The sequence below is a fragment of the Pleurodeles waltl genome, chromosome 9 (genome assembly GCF_031143425.1).
Source record: "Pleurodeles waltl isolate 20211129_DDA chromosome 9, aPleWal1.hap1.20221129, whole genome shotgun sequence".
Classification (NCBI taxonomy): domain Eukaryota; kingdom Metazoa; phylum Chordata; class Amphibia; order Caudata; family Salamandridae; genus Pleurodeles; species Pleurodeles waltl.
In genome coordinates, this window is record NC_090448.1 from 997,230,630 (window position 1) to 997,245,460 (window position 14,831).

The 14,831-nt window shown below is 42.6% G+C and overlaps 1 protein-coding gene across 6 annotated transcripts in view; it reads left to right on the top strand.

Annotated features, from left to right (window-relative positions):
- The window catches only part of STYX (serine/threonine/tyrosine interacting protein), a 363,082-nt gene that overhangs the window by 111,239 nt on the left and 237,012 nt on the right, over positions 1–14,831 (top strand). The window lies entirely within an intron of this gene.

Below are 14,831 nucleotides of genomic sequence, written 5' to 3' on the forward strand. Positions count from 1 at the left end.
TCTCCTGAAGTGTTTTGCAGAATTTGGGGGTCTGCACTTTAAATAGTCCTGCAAACACTGAAGTGCGCCCCAGTCCCACTATACTTGCAACAACTGAATCTTTTAATGGTCTTGAATCTCCAAGCGTAAGGTAGTACAGTGACCAGGACTACATACAAATACCGTTAGCAGAGTAAAACAATCACAAGGGGGCGGGGTGTTGAAGGGTTAATAACAACAAAGACTGACTAAATAGTGAGTAAACAAACTGCTGAATAGGACATTTACATTACCTGGTAATGGAATTTCTGTAATCAACAAGTTCACAGGATGGTAGCAGAGCAACATAGGTCAGATGGCAAGTAAAGTGTACATAAGACATAAAGCACAACAGAAGCAGTGAATAAAAATCGGAGAAAGATTTGCGTGGTCTGAGCTAGGACGTCATAACAATATATGGCCTGACTAGAATGAACTGGTTTAGTAGGCCTGACCGGCCCTGTATTGGTTTCGCCTGCTCAAGTAAAGCAGAACGTCTGTGTGTGTGTGTGTGTATATAAAACAGTGCTCTGTCACATGTGGTATGTGGGCCTTGGGGCAGTAGGTTGGGAGAGGGGGAGAAGAAACACAAGAAAAGAAAATCAACTGTCCCAGGGTGAACATGTCCTACGTATAAGGAGGCGCAGGTAAGTGTGGGAGTCACTGGTCCAAATATTCAAAAACATTTCAGTGTAAGCCACAACCACTTGAAGGCGTTAGGTTAATTTGTCATTTAAGCTAAAAGAAAAATGCACAGAAATTCACCAGGTAACAGAGCTAACTATAACTTGTGCCTGCCATGCACTGCTTATAACCTCACATATTACATAACTCATGACATTTTCTATGACATCATTTGACATTTCAAAATACATAATTGATGACATCATCAAAGTTTCTTTTGTCACACTGCTCTTTAATTTGGTATAGCATTAGAGCTGTGAAAGTAAGTTCAAAATAACTCGGAAAAATATGAGGCATCGTTAATGCTGTCACAGAAACAGCTCCCTTAGATGTAGAATGCTTGGGTTATATACCGCATTGACTGTATATCATACTCCTCATGGGTAGCATAGTTCACATTTACAATCATCCACAGATATATGGGACACCCTCAATTCAGTGTTCAATTTGTATACAACTCTTCAGAGAAAGCCACATTCATAAAAATAATGAACATTTGTTCCAAAACAAATGGCAAACTATGGGCAGCTTTTATCTGTATCAAGCACCTGACAGTCACCAAACCTACACTGAGAAACGAAGATGAGTAGAGAAGTGAGTACTGTAAACAGTATTTACTCTATGGAGAGTTTAATGATGTACCACACTGTTAGCAGACAGTAAAACTCTCATGAGAAATACAGTACAGAGTATTAAAGTATCTACTAAGAACAATGTACACTCTATGCAACACTTGGTAAAATAACACTGTTTGTTTTGAGACAAGCAACATCTGAAGGTGCTAAGGATTATACTACCTGCAGCCTTCATACTGTGGTGCTAACTTAGTTTACACCTAGCACATCTTCTGAAGCAAAACCAGCGCATAGCTTGATAACTAGTGCACACAGTCTTCTATGTTATGTCGAAATTGTCATGCTGAGATGATTCCGTCTAATAATTCAAGGCTGCCTACAGTACTTATGAATGAAAACAACACTCCAATAGTGGAGAGGGTCCAAAGTCACTATTCTCCTGTGTAAAGTGCCTTATTCTTAAGGTGGGGGACTTGACCAGAGGACAGGGACCCAACGTCCCCTAAAAAGGGTATACAATACAGGAAAGAGGTAAAGTCCCACTCAAAGAAATCTTGAGGTTATCAAGTTAGAATTTTATTTCATTGTTATACAAACGTTCTACTTCCAAAAGTTCAGAGAGTCACTTGTTTTCATAGCAAAGGCAACATCCAAAGTAATGACACGAGAAAGGAGAATCAGCCAACACGTGTTTCGCCCCCTCTGGCTATATAAGCCGGGGCTTTCTCAAGGCGAACAGCAGTAGTGCTGTTGCCATATCGAACTCTGGTGCTGTAGCCTGTGGATGGGTAGAGGACTCCTCTACCCATCCACAGGCTACAGCACCAGCGGCTCACCGAGGGGCAAAGACGGTTACGGAGACAAGTGCCTTTAGAAGGTCAGGGCGTGAGGCATGCAGCCCCCATTAACAATTTTTGCGTAGTTCTTCTCCCTGAGACTCCAGAGGCGCCAGGGAGCCTACCTGGGACAAAAATTGTTAATGGGGGCTGCATGCCTCACGCCCTGACCTTCTAAAGGCACAGGAAAGCCCACCTTTAGGACTGAGTTATTAAAATAGGGAGAAGTGCTGCTAAGCCCACCTTCTCAAGCTTCAGAAGGGCCCCAGAGAGCCCACCTCCTGCCAAACTTTAACAATAAGGGAAGGGAGTCCGCATGCCCCCACCCGAGCCACTATTAGCCTTGGGGTCCCCATCTCCTAGGGCCCGTATCTTTTAAAGGGCACCCACCATATAATCGTTGGGAGCCACTGGGGGTGGGGAGTGCCATGGCCCCTGCGACCTAAGCCGGCTCCCCGCATGCAGCGGAAGCCGTCATTGCTCCTTCACAGACAGAGCAGCTACTAATGCTGCTCCTTCTCGCCAGGAACAATCTTTTGATCTTTTCCCCTGCCTGCTTCAGTGTGGGCAGCGGGCGGAAGCATTTTCAAAACTCCTGCCTGCTGGGAGCAGACTTTGGGTGTGCTCCGGCTTGGCGAGAGTTTTAAAAAATGCTCCCGCCAGGTGAGAGCAGACACAGGTTTCCCTTCCTGTGCTGGTGTGGGCAGGGCAACCGCTACATCTGAGGGGTTGGCTCCCGGGCCATAGCTAGCCCAGGGCCTTTATTGGCACAAGGAGCAGCTGCGTGACCCCCACCTTTCCTTATTTTGGCCCTGGTGGTGGGCTTCCTGGGCCCTTTAGAAGCTTGGGGAGGACAGCCACACAGCCCCGCTGCCCCTTTTATAACAAAGTAAATATGGACCAACATCTTCTTCTTCTTTTTTTTTTTCTTTCAGATCCTGCACGGTTGTGGCATTTTTTTGCCTATTTATTTTTCATTCAATTTGAAAACTTGCTCAGAAGAGATTGTGTAAAACTTTTAAGATGTATAGGGAACCCAGAAGGCACAGAAGGAAGGTTTTGCTTCACTAAATAGGTTAAATAAAAACTGTATTGAAAAGGAATGTTTGCACCATGTTCTGTTCTCCTCTTTGGCTTTTGGAAGCACAATCTGCCATTCTGTCATCCCTGTGTTCACATTTATAATGTATCACACACATCCAGTATTTCTTTCTTAAAGGTGTGTCTTGAGAAGCACCATTGGCTCTCATCCTCAAGAAATTGAAATCTGCAGGTAGATGGATTTAGCAGGCTACTCCATTTAAGTGTTCTCTACACTTGCACTTTGTCCATGAGTTCTTTCTTCAGTAGATGATGCCTACCCTTCCTCAACATATTTTAGAATCCATGATGTTTAATGTGTGTCCCTAAGGCAGATATATTATTCACATGGTTTTTGTAGGTCCAGCTGGTGTTCAGTGCCTTCTTGTATACTAAGTGAATATTTTTTATTTTCAGAATGAGGTTGCCGAACGTCATGTACACTGAAACTAGACATGAATCTTCACTATTGTTTGACATGTGAATATTATTGTATTCGTGTTGACCCACAAACCCTTTCAGGAGTGGGGAATTTAATAAAATATCTACTTGTCTATGGGACATGTTGCTTCTTAAATCTACTTGTCCTGTAAAAAGAAAAAAAATCGACTTGTTCATTTGGTGCCATGTAGTTCGGCAACACATTATGGCAGCAATCTCATTAAGTAAGAGCTCTGATGATAGCCTCTCTGATTATGCCAGGACTACTATAGTAGGGCTTGAATACTTGCAATTTCAATCCCTACTACTTACTTATTTTGCCACCTTTTCGCAGATCTACATACTGGGGCTGGAAGAAGCAGTAAGCAATAGTTCCAAGGCGGAATGCCTTTGAGTCTGCAAACCCTCTAACTTGCATGTTTAAGGATTTTCACCGGCTTCTTTATGATCTTTTCCCATACTGAGAAAGGTTGGAAATTTACTCCTGACAAAAGCAGAAGTAGATGTTCTTCCAGGGTTGGGGAAAAAAGTGGTTGGAGGGAAAGTGAACTTGCAAACGCTTAATAGATTGTCACATGAGAAAATCTACACATGCATATTTGCTTGTGCTAAAATACAGTTCACAAATATTTTCCAGGAATACGACTTCCTGGTCTACTTCTGTAAATTCTTGTTAATTCATGAAAGTCACTGATTCAAAGACCTATACCATGGGTGCGTTTTTGTGACTTATTTAAAGAATTGGGTCCCTAATTAGGTCTGTTGTTAACCAAGACGTTTTGTTTTTATTAAACTCTGTTTATCTATCTATAGGTTGGCTTTACTGTAAGTGATCACATTCTGCTCTTCCACAAGGAGCATATTGGCACACAAAGTAGTTTTGTTCAGTGCCACGAACTACTGTGGCAACTGGTGGCAAAACAAACCTGGAGGGGCACCGGCCTCCAGCCTCACTCATGGTAGGTGCTGTACTGAGGTGTCCCACCTGCACCACAGGGGCTGCGGGGCCTTTGTTTTGCCACTAGTGACAATGTGTGCTTTTTGAGACCAAAAACCGAACTGTTTTTACGGGCGAGAGCAAAGCGCTCAGTTCTGTGTTCTCTATTTGGGCTTCAAACCATGCCCATGTCACGTCAGTGTCTTTCATTGGTTTGTGGGCTTGCCTTTTAAAATCTGCTTGCTTTCATTAGTGGAGGCATGCATACGCCATGCCTTTTCAGGTGGTTAGGCTTCCTCGAGCGCATGACCAAGTACTGAAAACATACGTGGGTCGCTGTTTTCCGTCCGGTTTGTGAACTACTTTTTTCTCTTTTTCGCAGCACAATCTCGCTTGGCAGAAGCCTAGCGTGTTGCATGACGTCAACCCTGTTACATAGTTAATTGCACTTTTGCCGGTTACGTACATAATTGCACTTTTGCTGATAGGTTTCACTACGAGTGAACTGTTATTTCCGTTTGTATGTCTGCTTTGCACTGATGGCGACCGTCACCTCGCTTAAGTGAAACTTTAACTTTTCAGTTTATATGGCAAGAAAAGTCCAGTTAGTTATGTGAAACACTTTTATTTTCAATTTATGTGGCAAGAAAAGTCCTGTTATGAGTTTACAATGCTAATTGTTCGAGCTCAAGCAAACGAGAGACCGTTTGCATTGCAAATGCTTGTTGCTTTTTGCAAGTGTTTGTTACACTGGTGAGGGCCTAGCTGCTCCTACAACAATAAAGTGTTAACACAAGCCATTTCAAAACAAGACACGCATTGACGAAACTAAAAGACTCCCCACAAATGTTGGGTCGGTTGGCTTTGGCAGTGCTTGTTTATTTTCATGCTTCCCATAATCTTGTTGAAAATGGTTACACTCATTTTCCATTAGGGATATTTTTGGGAAATACTAGCATGCATCAACACATTTTACTAAATGACACTTCAAAGAAATAGCTCCTAAAACTTCCTAGTAGCGAATTGTTTTTTTTTCCGTACTTGCATTTTGTTCCGAACATTTTATTTTGAAAGCAAAGAATCATCACTCTTACTTATAAGCTTTTGCAGACATTTGCATCTAATGAGAGAGTATTCCGGGAGCATTATACTTAGCCTCATATTGTCAAACTTTTCAAACAAGTGTGTGCACTTTTTTTTTTTTTTTTTTTTTTTACTGAAACTGTTGGTAATGCAGTGTGACCTTAAAACATTTATTTACAGTGCTCACTCTAATAATAAAGGCTTTTCAATAATGAACCGTTAATACAAGTTCCAACAGCATTAACATACGAACACACGCATTACCTCAACTGCAGACAGTTTCCTTCCCTGTAACTGGCAGCCAAAGGGTTGGGCCTACTTGTCCGAAGGACAAAATAACATGACAACTTGTTGCCCTTGACCCCAAACAATATGTCCAAGGTATCGGGCTACAGGAATTCCACATCCCTGCCTTTGAACCTATAGCATTCAGGGACCTCTTAATTGTCATAGAATTTTGGTGAATTAATCAGCTTGTAGATTTAATAAGTTCAGGCCTTTTGGCAGAGATACTGAATACATTTGTTATCCAAATTATTGTCTGATTTTGAGATTAATATGGGTGCTTTGGCTCCCTACATTTTATGCTAACACCTTTTCAAAGACAGAAGCTTGGGTCTCTTTTCCAAGATAAATGTTTGGATTTCTATTTACCTTGAGGTGTATGCCAATAGGGGTCTACATTCTTCGGCAGATGATGACAGTAGGAAACTAAGGGTCTATGTCTGGCTTGAATGCTGTCAGTCAGCCACATGTCATTAGCTTTATCTCTTGGAGGTGTGACATAGCTTTCATAAAGAGTTGAGCAGTCTGACCAACCTTGGCTGCTAAGTTACTGTGGTGATCAGTAATGAGCAGGAGGCACTGGGTAACAAGTATACATTTATTGGAAATAAGGCCCAGGCCCATGACCACGAGACGTGACTGGCAGGCTCCTGAGCACAATCACAACTATCAAAGACAGAATGTTGCATTGGGTTTAAGAACAGAGCATGTTGTACTCCTAGAATCTTGACTTGTTAGAGGAAGAAAAGTAGAGTAAAGCATATACCACAACAGCTTCCCCTCAATGATATCAGTCTGTACAGAACAATTGGAAAGTATAAATGTAATCACCTTGCAAATAAATTGAAATTGAAAATAATAAATGAAACATTTCATAGAAAACTGGAACTTTGATACGCCAATTGCATCTTGTAGTGGTTTGCTGTGTAGAACTAACACTTTGAAAAAATAAAACACAACCTCTGTTTCATGAAAAGTAGTTCTCAGATATTGATGTTTCACTCAGTGCTGATTGTATAAGTGTTATCTCTTGTGAAGAGACATTATCCAAAGCATATTCAAATGAATCACCTACAAGCACACCCATCTCATCATTGTCACAAGATTGAGATGATCAGTCGTATGAAAGACCCCCCCCAAGGAATGCTTGGAATCACTGCTTTTAGCTTGCTCCTTGGTAACACTCAGCAGACTCCGCCTATGATTCAAGTGCTATTGCCAATAAACATGGGTAGCTCCTCGGTGCCAAAAAATGACATAAAACATTGATAACACAACTCGTAGTGGCACGTTCCAGAAACGAATGATAGAGCCTTTTAAAGCAAATGCTCACAATGACAATCACACATTTTGTGCATGCAGGTAGCTGGTCAGATAGCACCTAAACTCTATAGCTAGTTTTTCCCACCAACCTGACCAAAGGTACTGTAATCTATTTCTTGTATGTTTTTCAGTGTTTATCAGGTAAAAGGTACTTGAGGATAGGCAGGTTTCTCCACTTGCATGTCTACTGGAGACTACCACTAAAGCTCCTTAATTTTCTTACTAGTAGCAGATTTGCCCAAATGGCCCTCATGAATCACTTTGATCAAACTATTTCTCGGCTTCACAGGAAGAACAAAGTATAATTTCTCATTGACTAATGAGTTCAGGCACTTCCTGAGTTTAACCCCTCGTTTCCAAACCTAAACATCAGTCCCTTGGCCAACATTCATTAATGTGTGTTTTTTAACCTGTTGTAGAAAGTGTCTTCCTAACTAGCTACAGATGGTCCTTTTCAGTAAGCACTTCACATTTTCCCAATGCATCCAAAGTTGCAACTAAACATCTATGTTCATTTAAGTCACTGTTGGTCATATCGTCCAGCGGCAGTATATATTTGAGACAGTTGGCTCTGAAATGTTTTCCACCAGGGACATATTTGACCCGTCATTTTGTATTCCTGCAGTTTCGAAAGTAGCCTCATCAATCTTGCAGAAGCCTTTTCCACACTGTTTCCATTAAGTAAGTAGATTAAGTGTTGGTGGTCAGTGTAGGCATCAAATAGAGCTCCCAAAATATTAGTTTTGTACTTCTCAGCTGCACATTCACAAGCAAGTGCTTCAAGTTAAATCATGTTGTACTCAGTCTCTGCATCTTTCATCGTTCTTGATGCAAAAGCCACAGTGTGATCTTTACCATCAGCTCACTGTCAGACCACAGCACCTAAACTGTGCAAACTGCATGAACACTGATAACACATTTTTTTTTACCAGAAACAAAAGGTTTAAGTGCAGCCACCATTTTCTGCACATTCTACAAAGCTTTATTAGCTTCAACAGACCATTCAGATTTCAAACCTTTCTTTGAAAGCTCTCTTAGGGGTTGCACAATAAATGCATTACTTTGGACAAATCGAGCATATTTGCATAGCACCAGAAAAGGAGGCAAATCAACTTTGTCAGAAGGTGGAGAAGCATGTCTAATGACATGAACTAAGCAGAATTTGGCTTTAATGTCTCTGGAGAAGATGGTGTTATACATTTCCACAGAATTAAGTAGGACTGTGTGTCAGATCAACTTAAACTTCAGAGTATAGGGACTTTGTCTATATCATTAGGAAAACGTTGACACAATCCCAAGCTAGCTCACAGTGCCCCATCTGAACTTACCAGAGTAACAGAAGGTATCGGCAACCTCGAGCATGACTACTCGGATTCCCAAGGAAATCGAGGATACAGATGTACCTTTTCGTTGTCCCTTTTCATGACCAAGGGAAGACACGAGAAAGATCCGAAAAAGTATTTTCAAACATTTATGGAAACAATCGTAGTTTTGTGTAGAAATCATGAGCTGCGATTCATAGGCAGATGGAACAAAGCATGGTAACCACCATTATAAGAATCGTAAAAAGATAAACAATTCGACCATGATAATGTTACTGTGTTGGTGCACTCCTGTCTGCTACTACCTACACTATTGAGAACATAATGGGAGTACCCTCTGCCAGATCACTTGGGTTAGCCTAATGCTACCCCCACCCCATTTTCAATACCTGGGTAAGATGTATTGGAAGCCAAGAAACTGGCCTTTTGTAGTGGAGGCTATCATCCTTTGCCGCAAGGAGGTCAGAGTCCGCAATACTGCATCTCAGTCACTGTGCACCGTGTTCCAGGATATACCCAGCAGATGTGCTCCTGTGCCGAAGTAGCACAGAGGCAGTTTATATAATGAAATGCACTGTTCATATTGCACGGTCAGAGGTGCAGAGCTGAAGCGATGATTTGTCTGCAACTTTGGAGCTGTCTCCAAAAGACAATCATGATACAAGGGCATCATGTTCTGGGTGCCTAGCCTTGGACAGAGTGTACAGACTGCATGTACAGTATCATCTGAGTACATTATCGCATAAATGTAAAACCATGTAAAAAGACACCACCAGAAAAAGATGCCAAGCTAAAATGTCCGATCTAAAATGGGGACCCTGTGTGAGTTCAAACATGCTTCACCAAAATGGCGTGTTCTAAATATTCTGTGTTGTCAGCCTGCCTTTCTCTTGTCTAACAGTCATCCTCTTGTCTCATGTAGTCAGTTCTGGAGATTTTGGGGCAAAGGGAATCTGATGATAAACCTAATGCAGATCTTTAATTGAAAAACATTTGGTTTCCACAGATTTGCTCGTATCCTGGGTAGGAATTGACAGTCCATTAGGATATTTTGTTGAAAGTGGATAAGTCGACACCCAAATAAATTTGGTCAGATGTTGTTTTTCTGGCAATCACCACAGGGATACCAATTCTAATAGTCTTTAGGCACAATGATACATTCAGAGCAAAGGCTATGCAGTAAACATTTGAATTCAGCAGTAATGCTGGATGAGATAGGCCTTACTTTGTGAACAACAGGCACTGCATGAGGCTTTATTTTAATACAGTGCACAAAACCTTTAACTGTACCCACCTGGTCTTTACAAACTTCAAGAAATTTAAACAAATGTTCTCAACCCAACCACTGGCACATTTCATACTGAAAACAGGATATTGCAAAGCCCAACAGGATTATCTCAACTTGGCTTGAGAAGTAAACCTAGTTGGTCTAAATATTGCCACCCTAGGATGTAGCTGACTTTAATGGTCACATATACTTTAGTTCACACTGCTTCTACCTAAGCATTCAAGATTGCTAACAAAATATCCAAAGCGGTCCATTTCTTGCCCAAAAAAAGAAAAAGTACATTAGAACACATAACACAGTTACCCTATCAATTCCTTGATTATTATGAACCTTTCGTATTTTCTAGTTAGTCTATGTGTGGGCTGGAGTAATTCTGAATAGGATGAGGATATTTGAACATACGTGGTCTTACAGACTGATATTTGTCATGCCTGACAGCAGCTATAGGTTGCCAATAGCCAAAAGGCTCCCTCTCTAAGCAGGCAATAGAAGCTGAAGGGTTGGTGGCTTCTGGGCAGCCACTCCAAGGTCAAACAAAATGTACTGTCTTGCCACAAATGGTGTAAAACTTCCCTTCAATAATTTTCAGTAACCGAAAAAAAAAATCCTTTGCATTCTGAGTGGTGAGGTCAGATTAGGTCCGCTGCATACGCTCAAATTCTGTTGCTTATTGATTACAATATGATCATCCGTACAAGTGTCCCAAACTGTTGTTAATCAAAATTAAGGGTGAAAAGGGCTGCTCTGCAAACCACTATGAAACCTGTTTGCCAAAAGGGTTGTGCCACAGTGGTTTGAGCTCACTTGTGAAGGGGACAAAATAAAGACAAAGACTTTTTGCCCTTGACCCAAACAATGTCCTAGTTTTCAGGCAATAAAAAATCCACATCCCTGGGTTGGGATGTTTAAAGTATAAAACAGTTTTTCTTAACCAACCTTCCTAATTTTCTGAGAGGCTATTTCAATCAGGTGTCAATAGACCAGTAAATCTCTTGCTCCTCTGGTGTTTAATAGAGTAAATGAATTCCACACCACAAATCCGGTATTGCTTGGCAACTAGGGCTTTAGCGTTTTCTTATGTTCTTCTTGCAGGTGGCCTCTACATCCTTAGTCGTGTTGTTGTAGGCAGGGTATATTGACTGGTTTGCCTTTCTTGGGTTTCCTTAAAAGGGTTGCATTTTTCCTGTTTAATTATAGAGTACAAGGCTCCAATTTGTCAAGGTGTACATGCGGACAGGCAGTGTCACAAGAAGCATGCTCTAAAATCTAGTGGCAATTATATAATATGAACCCCGAGAGAATGGTGCCCCCAGGGCGGCCTATGCTTAATTTGTTAAGGTGACTGTACTGTCACTCATATTTGAGGACGGGGACTTATTTTTTTAGCTTCCTATTTTGACACAGAGGAAGAAAAGGGAAATGGAAAACAGTGACAAAGTGCGAAAGCAGGGTTAAAACACAACCTACAAGGGTGAGCTAAGTAGACTTTGTGTTTCTTTTGGTGGCGGAAAGGGGGTGTTCCTGGTTTTTCGTTTAAACTGCACCCTTAGTGCAGCACTTACTCGCAATGCAAAATTACAGCTTTTCAACCCTCTTTTAGGTCGGTCTTGACAGCATGGCTGTCGCCAAGTGTTATATGATCAATCCAAAAAAAAGCTTTCAGGGATACTACAAAGAAGGGATTTAGCCCCACCCACATGCTTATTGCCAGGAGTGCATGTTTTGGCTAGATGTTCTGTGGCCGCAGGAAAAAAAGTGCTTCCAATCTATACACCTGTGATTATTTTGTTTATTTATCCACATTACTGAGCCAACATAATTGTGGCTGCCTGAACTCAAACTTTACCTTTCAGTGGCACACTGATGCCATTTTAATGCTGATAAAGTATATTAGTTAATTAGATAATGTACATTGTTTGTTTTTCCTCTGGCTTTCTGGCAGACAGGAGGAGGACAGCTATATGGAATGTGTTGTAGTCCAAGCACCCTCCCCTTCCGTCAGTAACTTTAGACTTCAGAGTTCCGTTTTGTACTTGAGAACAGTATGGGAAGCCACATCGACATACATTTTTAGATCTGGCCTGACAGTGCGACCTTATGTAATAAACAAAAAAAAACCCTGTTTTTGAGTACTCCAGGGGCATAAACTCCATCTGCATGTCGATATCCCGGGGGTACATGATTTGTTTGGGCTGATTTTATGAGTTTCCACTAAATACTGCTTGAATTGCAGTTTTTTTTTTTTTTTTTTTTTGTGGCAAAACATATGCTTGATACTGAAGAAAGGAGCTGGTTATGGGCAGCAAGCCAGTGATCATGATTATAGGCCTCATTTCTTTATTATGAAATGTTACGATAGAGGCACAAGTTTCGACATATTTATTTGTTAAAACGTATGTTAAAGTCAATAAATCTGTGTGGATTGTTACTACTCTTCATTAAAGCTTGCAGTTAGGTATTTTTTTTTTTTACATTGAATCTCACAGATTACTCCAGTAGGCAATGATTTTGCTGTTGATTACCCTGTATGACAAACCTAGGATTTAGGTTTGCTCTTTGAGAATCCTTGGTAGGGCTTCTTAGGAGAGATATTGTTTTGCTTAGCCAACTGTAATTTTGTACAGCTTTCTCATTTTATGACTGTGTGTCTGATAATTGCTTTGTAAAAAAGTTTAAGATTAAAACTGTAGCCTAAATTGGTTATGGTGGAAAGCTTGAGAAGAAGTGGTGCCACAAACAGAGCAACCACACCGCCCTCAAGAACGCCATCCGCAACACCACCAGCTCATCCGGACGACCAAGAGATCATTCTACAAGGAACGTATCGACGACAACGCTCACAACAGCAAAGAGCTCGTCACAAACCCAGACTCACCTGACCCCAGCCACACCAACCTACTGCTCTCCTGGACCCACATCAACAACGAGGATACCATCAAAACCATGAGCACCATCCACTCCGGTTCACCCTCCGACCCCTGCCCCGACCATGTCTTCAACAGAGCAAGCTCCATCATCGCCCCCATACTCCGAATGATCGTCAACAGCTCCTTCAAGACCGCCACCTTCCCGGAAAGATGGAAACACGCTGAAGTCAACACCCCGCTCAAAAAAAAACAAAGCACACCCAAGAGATCTCTAGAACTACTGGCCCATCTCCCTCCTCCCCTTACTGTCAAAGGTCATTGGGAAGATCGTGAACGGCCAACTGACCCACTTCCTTGAAGACAGCAACACGCTGGACACTTCTCAATCCGGCTTCCGTAGCAAACACAGCACCGAGACAGCCTCATCACTACGACCGACGACATCAGGACCATGCTCGACAAAGGCAAAACTGCAGTCCTCATCCTCCTAGACCTCTTGGCTGCCTTCGACACCATCTGCCACCACACCCTTCACACACGTCTCCAAAATGCAGGGATCCGCCACAAAGCCCTTGACTGGATCACCTCCTTTCTCTCCGGCAGAACCCAGAGAGTCCGCCTCCCTCACTTCCTCTCTGGAGCCACCGAGACCATCTGTGGCGTTCCCCAAGGATCCTCACTCAGCCCAACCCTTTTCAACATCCGCTCGCCAACGTCGTCCGGTCACACAACCTCAACATAATCTCCTACGCTGATGACACCCCGCTGATCCTCTCACTCACCAAGGACCCCGCCACCGCCAAAATCAACCTCCAAGACGGAATAAAGGCCATCGCCAGCTGGATGGAGAACAGCTGCCTGAAACTGAACTCAGACAAGACTGAGATCCTCATCCTCGGCTCCAACCCATCTGCATGGGATGACTCCTGGTGGCCGGCCACCCTAGGAACCGAACCAACACCAACGGACCATGCACGCAACCTAGGTTTCATCCTGGACTCATCGCTCACCATGACCCAGCAAGTCAACGCCGTCTCATCTTCCTGCTTCAACACCCTCCGCAAGATCTTCAGGTGGATCCCCACCGAAACCAGAAGGACGGTCACCCAGGCCTTTGTTAGCAGCAGACTGGACTACGGCAACGCTCTCTATGCAGGAACCACAGCCAAGCTTCTGAAAAAACTACAATGTATACAGAACGCCTCTGCACACCTTATCCTCAACATCCCACGTAGTAACCACATCTCAGCCCACCTGAGAGATCTACACTGGCTCCCCATCAACAAGAGGATCACCTTCAAGCTCCTCACCCACGCTCCACAACGCCGGCCCTGCCTACCTCAACGAGCGTCTCACCACCTACGCTCCCAACCGCCAACTCCGCTCCGCAAACCTTGCCCTCGCCACCGTTCCTCACATCCGCAGAACTACAGCCAGCGGCAGATCGTTCTCTCACCTCGCCGCCAAGACCTGTAACTCCCTCCCTGTCCACCTGCGACAGACCCAGGACTCGCCCCGTTCCCAGCCCCCCTTCAGCGCCTTAAGACACTAGCGGGTGAGTAGCATGCTTTTCAAATATCTGATTGATTGATTGGTGACAAGCTATAAACCTGATTGGAGCACTGGGGAACGTTACGGCAGATGACATAAGCTAGGTCTGCTTATTATGAAATTCATGACAAAGCCAGTTAGTTGATCTAGCTTATTAATTGTGAAAAACATATGTTAAAGCCAGTAAATCGTTAACAGTTGGTAGTTGCCACATTGTGTTACAGGCTACAGACATGTATTTTGCTGAATTTAATCTCACAGATTAGGCATTGGTCTCCCACTCTGACCAACCCTGGGGCTGATCGCTGTGATTTTGTTATGTTTCATCATGGTTGTAATTTTATAACTGTGTGCATGATTGTTGCCAGTTTATGTGCGCTTAAGTAGGCTGGTGTTGGGTAAAATGTAAAGCTAATGTCAAAGCCTTCATTGGTTTATTGGGAAAAGTCATTCCATATTTCATATGTGTGATTTATTTGTTATGAAAGATTATGACAAAGCCAGGAGACTATAGGCTTTTTAGGATGTTTAGTTAATATAC